The sequence below is a fragment of the Linepithema humile genome, chromosome 3, assembly GCF_040581485.1.
Source record: "Linepithema humile isolate Giens D197 chromosome 3, Lhum_UNIL_v1.0, whole genome shotgun sequence".
In the NCBI taxonomy this organism is placed as follows: Eukaryota; Metazoa; Arthropoda; class Insecta; order Hymenoptera; family Formicidae; genus Linepithema; species Linepithema humile.
In genome coordinates, this window is record NC_090130.1 from 31,405,142 (window position 1) to 31,418,080 (window position 12,939).

Genomic DNA, 12,939 nt, shown 5'->3' on the forward strand with positions numbered 1-12,939 from the left:
CGCTGTTTAAGCTCTCTTGCTCCTGTGCGTCCCCTTTTCTCTCCATTTAACCGCCGCGCTTTCTCCCCCACAATATCAATGGCTCGTGATCACGCTTTGATCTGAATTTTATTTTAATGAGAGCAAATACAATAATAATGTTAAAAGCATTATAATATAAATAATTATAATTTTAAATACAATAATAATGTTAAAAGCATTATAATATAAATAATTATAATTTAAATAAAAAATAATTTCAGTAGATAAAACGATGTTTGCCTTTCCAGTTTCACTTTCCATTTTCTCTTCTCCAATTTTATTTTATCCAAATTTGACCAATTGTTTAAAAACTTTCTAAATTGGAATTTTACTCTAACAAATTAGAAAATAACTTTCTAAAAAAATATGTTTCAGTATGTGTGCAAATAATTTTCTATTTGATTGCAATTATTATTTATATTTTTCATATTTTTAATCTTTTAATTGCAGCAACGATGTCACAATATAACATTAGAAAACTCGCTTGTGTTGAATAGGCTTTTTAGACATCCCCAATTTTGCCATTCTTTTGAACTATTGAAAGGAGAGTACTGCCGATAGAAAGTTCCCCTCGTGTGGAAAAACAAGAAAGCTGACGAGCAGAAAAGCCCGCAATCAGAATGCCGGGTAATCTCGCTGAGGTTAACCCTGCCTAAGGTTAAGGGTGCGATAAGGGCACGATCGGCGCTATCAGCGCACTTCGTCAAGAATCGAGCAGGAGTAAAAAGAGGGAAAAAAGAGAAAAGAATGAGGAGGGGGAAGAGAAATTATCTAACAAAGAGATCGACAAGTCCGCCGAACGTTCGTTCGCACTCGTACCGGTCGCGACGCCGTGTATATTCGATTTCCTGCACGCGACTGCACAGGAAATGGATTCGTGCATGCCGGTGGAGGAGAGAAGGAGGAGTGCAACGGGAGAAATTAAAGCTCAGAAGAGGAGCGCCAACGATCTTTCCGAGCGAAAATTCGGGAATCTTTTATTACGCGAGAAGTTTGCGAGATCGTTCCGCGAATCACGCGATACGATTTGCACCGGAAGAAATTTAATATGAGCATTCTCGACCTAATATGAGCCTTCCTGGCACCGAGCACCACCGACACAATAACCGAGGTCGATTGAGGTCGAAAAATGCTTCAATTAAAAAATGGATCTCTTCTAAATGTTACAAGCAAAACAGACTTTTTACCGATAATTGGTTTAGTTTACGTACAAAGCCGATACTTTTTGCGTTTAATTATGTGCTGCATGCGCCATTTATGAATCTCTAGAGTTAATTTGCAGCAACGTTTCAATGCTATGCTTTTTTTGCCAGACGCAAAAATTGCTGACGTTTTGTGTAAAAATTGCACAATTTTTTGCCGTGTTTGCATAGCGATATCGATCGGAGCACTCAAGTTGGGTCGCGCAGCAAAAATAACAGGCAAAACTCGCGTACGCGAGGCGCGCCACGGGAGTTTTAAATAGGACTGCGCCGGGGCGCAGTGGTAGAAACCGATTTATATCGAACGGCCGATAGATATGGGCTTTCTTCGAGGTACATGCCTTTCAGAAGGCATTTACGGCCACCGACAAATCTCGCGTTATAACTTACGAGCCAGATGGCACAAATTCCGCTCGACATTTACACAGCGGTTCAAGCCTGTCTCTTATTTCGGCATTTCTCTCTCCCTCTCGCGCAACCCTCCTTGCCCTCGTGCGATATCGAACGTGCCGCACCGGTACACCGCTGTTCCGTCGATAGAGTCCAAAGTCCGAAGATTTATACGGAAGAAACGCACCGCATTCGCACCGTCGAAAAGCGATAAATAAATTTCAATCGTCGTACAACAAAGTAAGGAGCGATCGATAATCGATGTTTGTCATCCCGATAGAATTTATGAAATATAAAACGCACAGATACACCCCAGATCTTAAATCCGTCGCGCTCCCGGTTATTTATTTAAAATAATATTTATAGTGACGCAGAATTACGATCTTTCTACGGGAAATAAAAATACAAGAAAAAATGTCGCCTATATGTTGCGAGACGCAATCCCATAGTTCAATCGAATGTAATATTAAAGTGCTTACAGATAGATGTATTCTGCGAAAACTAATAAATCAGATTAGATCGATTTGAGACAGTAAATTTTGAAAATGCAATTGTCGCATTTCCTCAAATAAAACAACACATGTGTACATAAAATAATTTATATATTAATCGATAGATAATTTATATTCTTCGATCGATTTCCACTTGATTGCGCGATTGCGGTTGTCGAATGTCAATATCAATGACAAAGTAACTCTAATTAGTGATATTGTCATTGATAGTGTGTGAATGCTTTGAAAAGTACGCGCGGTCAAGTGGTGGCTTCGCTAAATATAACGAATGAACGAGCTTTTATCGGGATTCGCCTTTAATGAGTATCGATCGATCGACATCCGCAGCGGCGTTTCTTCCAAAGAAAACGCCCCGCCCGGGGAAATTATAGCTTTCGATGAGAATACCACAAAGATAATAAAGAGACATGTCCCGCTTTTTTCTCCGCGCCACGTTCAGCAGCATTTATAAAGAAAATGAATGAATTCGTTTCGATGTTAATTAGCGCGCTCGCGTCAAAGAGTTTGCGCGCGCGCGCGCGCTAGCGGCTTCATTTAACGTCCATTGTAATTGCATTATTTTCACAACCGAGACTGCCAGTGCTTCCGCGAAGCGGTACTCGGAGACTGAATGAGATCGATTCCCCTTCAGAAGGCTCGCTTGACGGTTTTGCATTTTATTTGTGTTATCCAGAAGTCCGTAACTTGATTTAAATCTCATTTCGCATTATATGACTTGTTTTAAATTCGTATCTTACTTCAAATTATTAGCTATATATACGCAAAGTCAGAGGAACTTTCTTTGCAAAGTTGAAAAAAATCGATGGCAAGAGAATTAAGGAGTTAGTTCAAAGATAAAGAAGGTGACTTTTTGCGGCTGCAAACTCAACGGCGGCGAGTATTTCCGGGCATCCGTGATTAAGTAGCTTCGGCGGCGCACGATCAGTCAATCAGTGTTGCTAAATATTATCTACACACGCGAAAACTCGCGCGCGTCGCGCTCCTTGCAACTAATGAATATTGATTCCGCGCTAAACGGGGAAACTCGTTTCGGCACCGGAAGGAGCCGGCAGTGAATCGCGCTGGAGAGGAGAAATTTCGGTCCCCGGTGACCGCGTAATGGGTCAGGCTCATCGCCTATCGCGTAAGTAAGATAAATGATCCCCTAATGCCCCCGCCGTGGCCGTAGCGTAACGTGCAGATGAGCCGATATAAAGCCGCGACTTCGACTCGAATTCCACCGCTGGGACGCGATCAGTTTTCGGCATTAGATTGCAAGAATGTGAAAGGGAGCACATTGCGAGATAGATGCGAGCGCGGATGCGAACAATACCGAATTTACATGCAAGCACACCATTTTGTCTCATGCAATTTTAAAGAAGCTTCTCGATCGGAAATTGTATTGGGAGAATTATATACTTCGAAATAAAAAATAGAGAGAGAAAGAGTTAAAAAATATATGAAAAACAAAAAAGATTTTAAAGGAGATAAAATAGGTTGTAGAAATAAATTGAGTAGTATTTTTTTTCTGATGCAATTTTTCATATTATTCAAACGAAATTAGAAATGATAGAATCCCTTTAGAATTAGTGATAAAAAAGTTCAAAGCACGCGGCAAACACGCCGTTCGTATCGACGATGGGCAACAGCTGCGAATAATGCGCTACAAACGCAACGATTCGGCCGAATTCCGGGAATGAAACGAGCACGGCAGCGCGCCCGTAAATCGCCCGTAACGCGGATCTCCCGATCGGATCGCACAAAGAGTCGCATTAATTAAATCACACTCTCCGTTCCATCAGAATTCAGATAAGGTTCACTCGATCAGGAATCCGTAATTAACGTGCTGTCTACTTCGGCATGAACCGATCGCAAGATCAGTACACCGAATTTTCCGTGTCCGATTTGCGAATCGTCGATGCGATATCAATTCCGATAAAATTATATAGTAGATTTCGAAATTACTTGTGTATCTATTATACGTATGTATATTTCCATCTCAATCAAAATATTATAGAAATATTTTACATTGTTTAATATATATAATAATGTAACATTAGCTTAGAATAATATTTTATTCGTCAAATATTATCCAATAATATCTATTTAATTTAATAATAACAAAAACCGGGATTTGATTTATTCAACGGGCAATTACAGCGATTTACGCTTAAAAGGATACCATTGCGCAAATACGACGATGACATAAGAACGAAAACTTACATCACCAGCGTAAATTGGCAGTGATATCATCGCTGATGCCGTAGTTGATACATCGCGCTCGCGTTTGCTGTCGTCTTTTTAGAGTAATGAGATGCCACTAATTTCAACCATACATCTTTTCTCAAGAACCTCCTTCTCTGTTCGTCAAATATCTTTTTCATTATTACGTTTAGTTGTCAAATCGGGCCAGAATCAATTCTTTCATCATTCTAATAATTGAATCAATTTGCATATACTCACTCCACGAATATACATAATTTATAATTTTCGTATAAAGCGTTAAATGTAAGTTTCTTATTTAAAATTTACGATAAAAATTTTTATAGAAGAGAATTTTTATAGTCGCGGAAACTCATCATTTATTGCTCAACCGTAATTTAAAATTGTTAATATTAAATATGGTAATAAAGCCTGAAATTAAAAATCTATTAACGTCTACATAAAATTAAATGAAGAATGAAGCTCGATCTATTTGCGTTCCGGCAGCGTTTGATTCGCGGAAAGGCATTTATATTCAATCGCTTGTATCTAGAAGCTCTTGATGCGCTGACATTTCTCTGAAAACGTCAGATAAGCGAAGATAGAACAAAATGGAATGGAATAAATATCTATTGTATATGTGTGTGTTCCTGGAATTATCTTTCGAACATTTCACAGAAATATGAGTTAAAAAGAACAGAGAAGTAATTATTTGCAAACGACTAAAACAATACACCGTTAATATTGCTTATTTTTCATGACTCATTATATCGATAAAATCTCACGATTACATATCAAATGTTATAAACACGTTTGTTTATCAAATTTATTCCACATTTATTATTTTGATATTTTCACTCCTTTAGTCAAAAGCACTCGATAAGGATATGAAAAAGCCTCGCGAAGGTTGGATGGAAAAATACTGAAATCAGTCTTAATAAGATATCAGCCAAGCCGGATGAAAGTCACGATCGAGTTTTATCCGAGATCGGCCGACTGTTAGCATCAAGGCGAACGAAGAACGAGACGCGTGTACGAAGATGTGTTTACGTATTGGCTCGTAAAGAGGCAGGCGAGAGCCCGTAAAATACGACGTCCAACTTCTGCAGTTATAAATCTGATCTGAAACGCGTACATCCGCGTAGGGGGGATGGGGGTTGGTTATGGATCTTGGCAGTGGGCGAGAGGGAGGTTTCCGGAAGCCGATGTCGCGTTCTCACGGGCGATTGGTGCCATCGGTAAGGCGTCTTATTAGAAAGTTTAAATGGTAAATAAAACTTTAAATTAAAGCAGTTCCAGGCCGCATGGGGCCGAGAAACGTCGGTGACTTCATCGATGAATGAAATCGCATAATGCGAAATATCGATTATTTTCTTCGACAAGAAGGGATTGCCGACAACGCGAGAATTGCCGTGCCTGAAATTGTCGAATAAAAAGTTGACTTGCAAATATTAGCACTTTAGATGTCACGATTGGATAGAAAAATATTTTTTTTAATATAAGAAAGAGAAAAAGAGACAGATACAGATAAAATAATGAAGACGTCGCGTACACTCAAAAAAATATTTCGCTGATGTAGTTAGATTTCTAGATATCGCAACAAGAATGTATCGCTATTTTTCGTATCTGTGAAAACATTGTTTGTCACATATAGAATTTATAGCAGTAATGTTCTAGCAATAGCTTCTGAAAAATTTAGATACCATTGCTAAATGTTATTCATTGCATGATCTAACACGTGATTGATCTTATATAGATAGGCGCTTTAAAGAAACTTTCTTTTTAAAGTTCACAAACAATACAGATATATATTCTCTTTCTGTCATCTAAACTGATTAAGTAATTACATATGCAATATCACAACAGTTGCTAATCATTTGTCTGTTTTAGTTAATTTTTTACACCTAGAAAATTTTAGCTATTATTGCAAGATCATTTTTTTGAGTGTATGATAGAATAACAAATAGCTAAATAAAAAATATAATGATACATGTTCCTTATGCTTGTGGAAAGGAAACAAAGTCAAAGTTTTATTTTGCAAGTAAAGCTTGAAAAGATTCAGAAAGGTCAGAACTACAAATAATACGCCCATCCACTATTGTAAATTAAATAATAATAAATAATTGAATCGAGTTAGAATTTGTTTGTAAAGTAACTCAGGACTAAGAGAGGGTGCAAGCTTCTTAATATTCCATTTAGAGTGTAAGGGTCAAAGGTAAGCAGGCTAAGAGGAAGCAGTGCCTTATCGCGGCCAAGGTCGACGAGGGCAGACGAGCCGAGAACGGCGCGCGAATTGTCTCGCGCATCGGTCGCAACCGCAAGCTCGCGTCCACGTCGCGCACGTGCCACGCGAAGAGACCGCGGCGCGTCTCCGGCCGACAATTAGCGCCAATTATTCGATTCGTCCCGTATACGCAGGAAATCATGTCCGAAATCACCGCAACTAACAGTGTATCGAACGTCGGATGTTCCGGCTCGTTAGCACGCCTCGTCTTGTCGTCGTCGTCGAAGTAATGATCGATACGCAGGAAAATGCGAGTCGCGTCGCGCATCGCGGAAAAAAACAGTTTAATACGAGCTAAAACTCGTCGGTGAAAATTAATGGACCAAAGAAGCGACCGCTAATCCGCACGATCAAGCAGGCAGACCGCAAATTTTTGCGGCTGGATAATCGCGCCGAGACAAAAAGAAAGAGCGCGCGCGCGCGTTCGTTCTTCTGGAGGGAACCACGAATGGTGCTTTCTGCAGATAGAAAGTACTAGAGTTCGAGAAAGAAGGTATTAGAGCGTGAAATGCTTTTATTATATTTATTTCCCGGTGATATTTTGCGAGACACAAATAAAATTATAACATTAAAATTGAGTTGAGAAAAAGATTAAAATAAATTTTAATTAAAAAATCTAGCTTTAACGTTATTTTCTCAAAAATCACAATCTTGCTTGATTATTCTGCTGTTAAAGCGTTGCCTATAAACCAAGGATCTCAGAAATAATTACTCTTACCTTGCGGAAACTCGTCGTCATTTCCTGTTGCACTTCCCTGCTCTCGTCGTCAAAGTCGCGAAGAATTAATTACGAGGATAAGCTCGCGCCGATTGCGTGCGTAAAACCGCAAAATCCATGTGCTGTCCACAGACAACAAGGTAACAGCATGTTGACTATGTGTGCCTTGGCGTAGCCTGCAGGAATAGCCAAGCAATGTTGACCAGGGCTTTTGGAAGCAATTGTACGAGCAAGCAGGACTACCTTGTCCGCTCAAAGTAACACATTACCTGTTGATTTATTATAACACTGTATTAAGGAAATGAGACTTCTACATCGTTGGATACAGTTAAAAACTTAGATAAATTGGAAAAATTATGAATATTGTTTTAAAATAAAATTAAGCACATTAATTGGCATTTATTAGTGCTCTAATAAATAATAATAATTTTGAAACCTTTTTCAAATAAATATGTAATATTATTTTTAAAATCTTTCTGCAAGGAAATCTTTAAGTATAATTCATCATTTTTCTTGATAATCAATTAAAAGTGCAATTTATTCTATGATTTATTAATATTGTGTTTGTTTGTAGAGAGTTTGTATAGAGTTTTTGTAGAGAAAAAACAGATGAGTAAACTAACAGTTGTGCTCATATTAATTATCACGAAAACAAATATATAACTTGATTGAACAAATTATACGTATATGTAGCAATAAATTTTATCATCGCAATTGTATTACTGTAATAATCACAATTAAACTAAATATTTACTGTATTAACTATTTAATTTGTTCGATCAACTTAAATATAAATATTTATGTTTAAACGAGGTTTGCTAATCCAAATTTTAGTTGTATTCTCGCGGGATAATTTTTTTCTCACAAAGAAATTAATATTTAATATTTCTCAATCAACTTTAAAATTTTTTAAACAAAAATCCAACCAGTCTGAGAAACTTATATGTCTTCCACTTTATTGCAAATTTTAAATAAAAATGTGATTTTTATGTTTCTTTCAATTGAAACCACCAATAACATAGTCTCATATAATTGTATTTTTAATAAATGTAACTATAAATGTAATAATAAATGTAACTACAGAATTATATCCTTTTTTTTGCTGTACTGTAAAAAATTCATACAAATAAGATGTTAAAATGATATGATATAACAAATAACAGAAATATATATATAAAATAAATAATATAAATAATATAAAATTATGTAAAATATTTATAACATTTATTTAGTATATTCCCATTATTTAGTATATTTCCATTATTTATCGTGTAATTTTACATTTATTTGTATAAATTTATCAAATTTGTTCACAGTGTAGAGTAGAAATGCTTTTTTAAATTAGATATCATAGAAATACTATTTGCTTAAAGCCAATTGTTGCAAAAAAAAGGAAGGAAAAAGACTAAAAATTCTTTTTTTAAAGATAAATTAAATCAAATAATAACAATCTATAAATATTTGAATATAAATCGAGAAATCTCGAAACTGATTTGGGCTTATAAGTTGTTTTTCCAATTATCGCCTTATATATTCGATTACCATCGATACAGAGGCATCAGATATGATGTTTCTATCCCAAACCGTGAATTAAATCCATGCTACTAAAAAGTACAATTAGTTTGCGTTCGCTCGCATTCAAAAAATATCATCCATATTACCAACTGCTGTGAAACTTTCGCACGGTCCAGGATGCAAATTTATATCCGCGTGTCATTACCATGCAAGCCGGAACGCGCACAACCGAAATATATCAAGTATGCGATTAATGGGGGCGTTTTAATGTCGCTAAAAGCCAACAAATCAGTTCCCAGAATTGGGATGCGCATTCGTCGAGAAAACGCATTGTCATTCGTCGCGCAATCATGCTTGATATTACAGACATACTTCTTGCAAAAGGAAAAACACTGAACACTGAATACGTAGTAGCATCATAAAATTCAGATTATTTTTAGATTACTTAGCAGTACTGTGCCGTCGCTGTAGCTGCCGTCTTAAACTTGTCTCCGCCGAGGACTATCAAAAACTCGGATTTAAATCCGGTCATCAGCGAGCATGGCGATACGCGAAAATCTATCGTCCGCGACAATCAGCACCAACTTGTCGAAGATAAAACAATCGAAAACTAAAAGCAAGATTTTGCTTATAAACCTCCCCAGAGTTAAATTTTTATCATTATAAATTCTACCTGCATTTTTACTTCAAAATATAAAAAACAAAAATAAAAAACAGATAGAACAAATAAAACTTTGGCCGTGTATAGCGATATAATATTAAAATTTTAATTATTATTCATATACTTTGCTGCTAATTAATTAAGTACAGATACTATTTAACTTTGTAATTTAATTTTTTGAATTTCTACTATTTATTTTAATTTTAACTTTAAAAAAATTTTTTATTCTTTCTCTTTTTTTCTTCCCAACAATTTATTTTAAATTTTAAAAACTATATTCATAATACCTAATTTAAAAATACAGTCCTGCTATCGACACGTGACAGCAGACAATCAATTCTTGGCGTCGCTCTTCTGTTAAATGATGAATTGAGGTTCGCCGAGATTTGTGTGACGTGCATTACATCGGAAAAGATCACAGGCGAAAAACCACAGACGGTAAACTCAGCAGGTCCAACCGCGACGAGAAGCAATCAAGAGTCATCCCAGAACGATCGGCGATACCAAGGAAAGAAACGATTGCAAAATCACGGATTGCAGCTGCACGTGCCTTCCAAAGCTGATCGACAGAATCGAAATAACACATCGCACACAACGGTACGTCAATTCCTCCGCTGTTTTCTTGATTATTTTAGAATTTTCTTGCGTTTATAGTGGCTTAATTAGAATCAATTGTGCAATTACGCCCACAATTATAATACAAGTGTACAAGTGACACTTTTTGTAATGATAAACTGCGTCTTTCTGCTTAGCTAATTCTAACTACTTGGATGCTATTAAAATTAAGCTCATGAAGACAAAGTTTACCTGTTTACAGTCAGGTCTATTTTTCCAAAATCTTTATTATACTACTGAAATTTAGTAACTTTTGTATTATTATAATTTTTGTAACTTTGCAATTACTATCTTTTATATTTTGTGTAGTTAAACCTTTAATGTTTATGGTCGAAGTATTTAATAATCTTACAGCAGAATCCTATTAAGTTGGCCCTTGCATCTATAAGAATCGAATGAATAACTTAAAATTAGGATTTGTTTATGTCCAAGATCACGCAAGTAAAAAGATTAGAACTTGTGTGTTCAGGCTGTGTATTTAAATATTAAAAAGAAAAAAAGAAAAATTAATGCACAATGATGATCATTATTAAATAAAACATAAAATATTGAGAACAAAATATGCCGAGGCTAACATTATCGTCCAAAAATTTGTTGCAAATTTGTCGTAAAAGAATTTCTCGTGCAAATATGTCACGGAAGCAACACGTCGTTCGGTGTCTTCGTCCTGTTTGCGGAAACTAGCTTGAATATTAACCAATCACGCGACGGATTCGGAGGGATAATCCTATGTTTCCATTTCCTGCGTTGAATCCTGATCGGTCGACAACTACTAACCATCCAAGAGGGAATTAATCCTATTACGAGTAACAGGACGCGTGTATGTTTCTTTGTAATCACATAGTAAAATAAATTCTTCTTCAGAGTTAAATATTTTTCATCATAAACACTGAAACATGTGAATAAAGAGAGATCTTTTTAAGCTGATATTATCTTTCCATGTAATTTGAAACTGAAGCCTTCTCATAATTACAGTAGGGACCAATGGTAGGAAAATTAGCTTCCACACGGGCGATATTATGCATATTTAAAAATATTGTATGTTTCAACCTATTTATCATTGCTGAAAATTTTTTACCCTCATCAAGTACGCATTTAGCTTCCTACATTTTTTCTTTGATGCAGAAAAAAATTCTTTGTTATCTGTTCGAACTCTCAGTTTGCTTCGTACATCTCACTTCTGATTAGTTAATTCAGTCTCTTATCTTATCGGATTAATAAACGGGAATATTGTTAACTCAGAGAAAAACGTTTTTGCGGGTTCGTTCGAATATTCCATTCTCATCGACCTAACAATAAAATTGCCAATTTACAAACTAAAAGCAATTAAAAATTATTTTACCCTGCCTTTAAAAATCTGGTTTTAATTTTATGTAACTCATATTAAATGCAAATATCTATAATGACTTTTTGTTTCTCATATAACTTTATTGGTAATGATAAATATGAAAGTTTAAAGATATTCGATAATAGCTACATTTTGTGTATATAACAATTTTTTGAAAAAAGCGAGCATTTCAACAAGCAACGGAATTATTATGGTGTTAAAATATACATATTGTTCCGTTAGTTTTAAACAGAGAGAGAGAGAGAGAGAGAGAGGGGGTGAGAGAGACAGACAGACAGACAGAGAGAGAAAGAGACTTTAACAAAGTCGAGTTATGTAGTTATCTATCTGTTATCAAACTGTAGTTATCAAGATAAATATTTTTAATATTAAGAAAACTTCAAACACTGCGAGAAAATCTCGTGGTCTGATTAAGTTACGAGAGAGGAAAAGCAGTTTCAGTCTTTGATAAGAAATATCGCACTGATCAAACGCGTTTACTATTGAACACGTTGTACACGTAACTGAAATTCGCCAAAAATGCAGTTTCACAACTTTAGCATTGCAACGACGATATGCACGTTCCCCAATAAGAGCGCGTGCCGTTCGCGTCTCTTTCGCGAAAGACTGCCGACCAGACACGTTTTGCTTCTTATACTTCGCAAACTGGATCGTATGTTAATCGACCGTCCCAGATGTGACGCAATGTAATGCACTTTCTCCACAACCTAGTGCAGCGGTTTCGGCGACGCCCGCCTAGTTTACATTGCAAGCTTAATAATCATGCACTACAATTATTTGCAACCGATTATCCTAATAATTACAAAATCGAAAACATATTGTGGAATAAAATGATATATATACAATATATTATCATATAAAAATAAAGCTAAAATAAATTCAAATAAAAAAATTTCTAAAATTGTAATATAATAGCAATATATTGCATATATTTAGTCAACTTTTTGCACAAATCAATTTGATATAATATTTATAAATTTACTACAAGATGACGTATATTCATTTATATACATTAAAGTATGCACGTTAGATTTTATTAAATAATTTGACAGAGAATACTATGTAAGGCAACTAATCATCTGGTTTCCTGGCTACGCAGGAGCTATCTACCAAGAATAATTAACTTGCGTTAAGTTAACGTTAAGAAAAAAATCCGATAACTATGAAACGTGCATCACATTTTTTCGAGCAGACATTTTTTCGGTCGCAAAAAATCTAGCACAAGTACAGCGAATCTATTTGTAGAATTTATCGATATAATCTGACACAAATGCAATCTTAGCTTATCTAATAACATAGTGTGCGAAAAATTCAACTATTAGAAAACAATTACGTCATCTGCTAAGAAGTTTTGACAAAGTTACGACAAATTGATACTTTAATTATCCAATCCTAACAAAAATAAATTCTGTTGTGATTACGAGCAAAAAAATGATATCGCGAATAAAAAAAATGCTTTGCAGTAAAATTGCACATCATATACCTACGCATT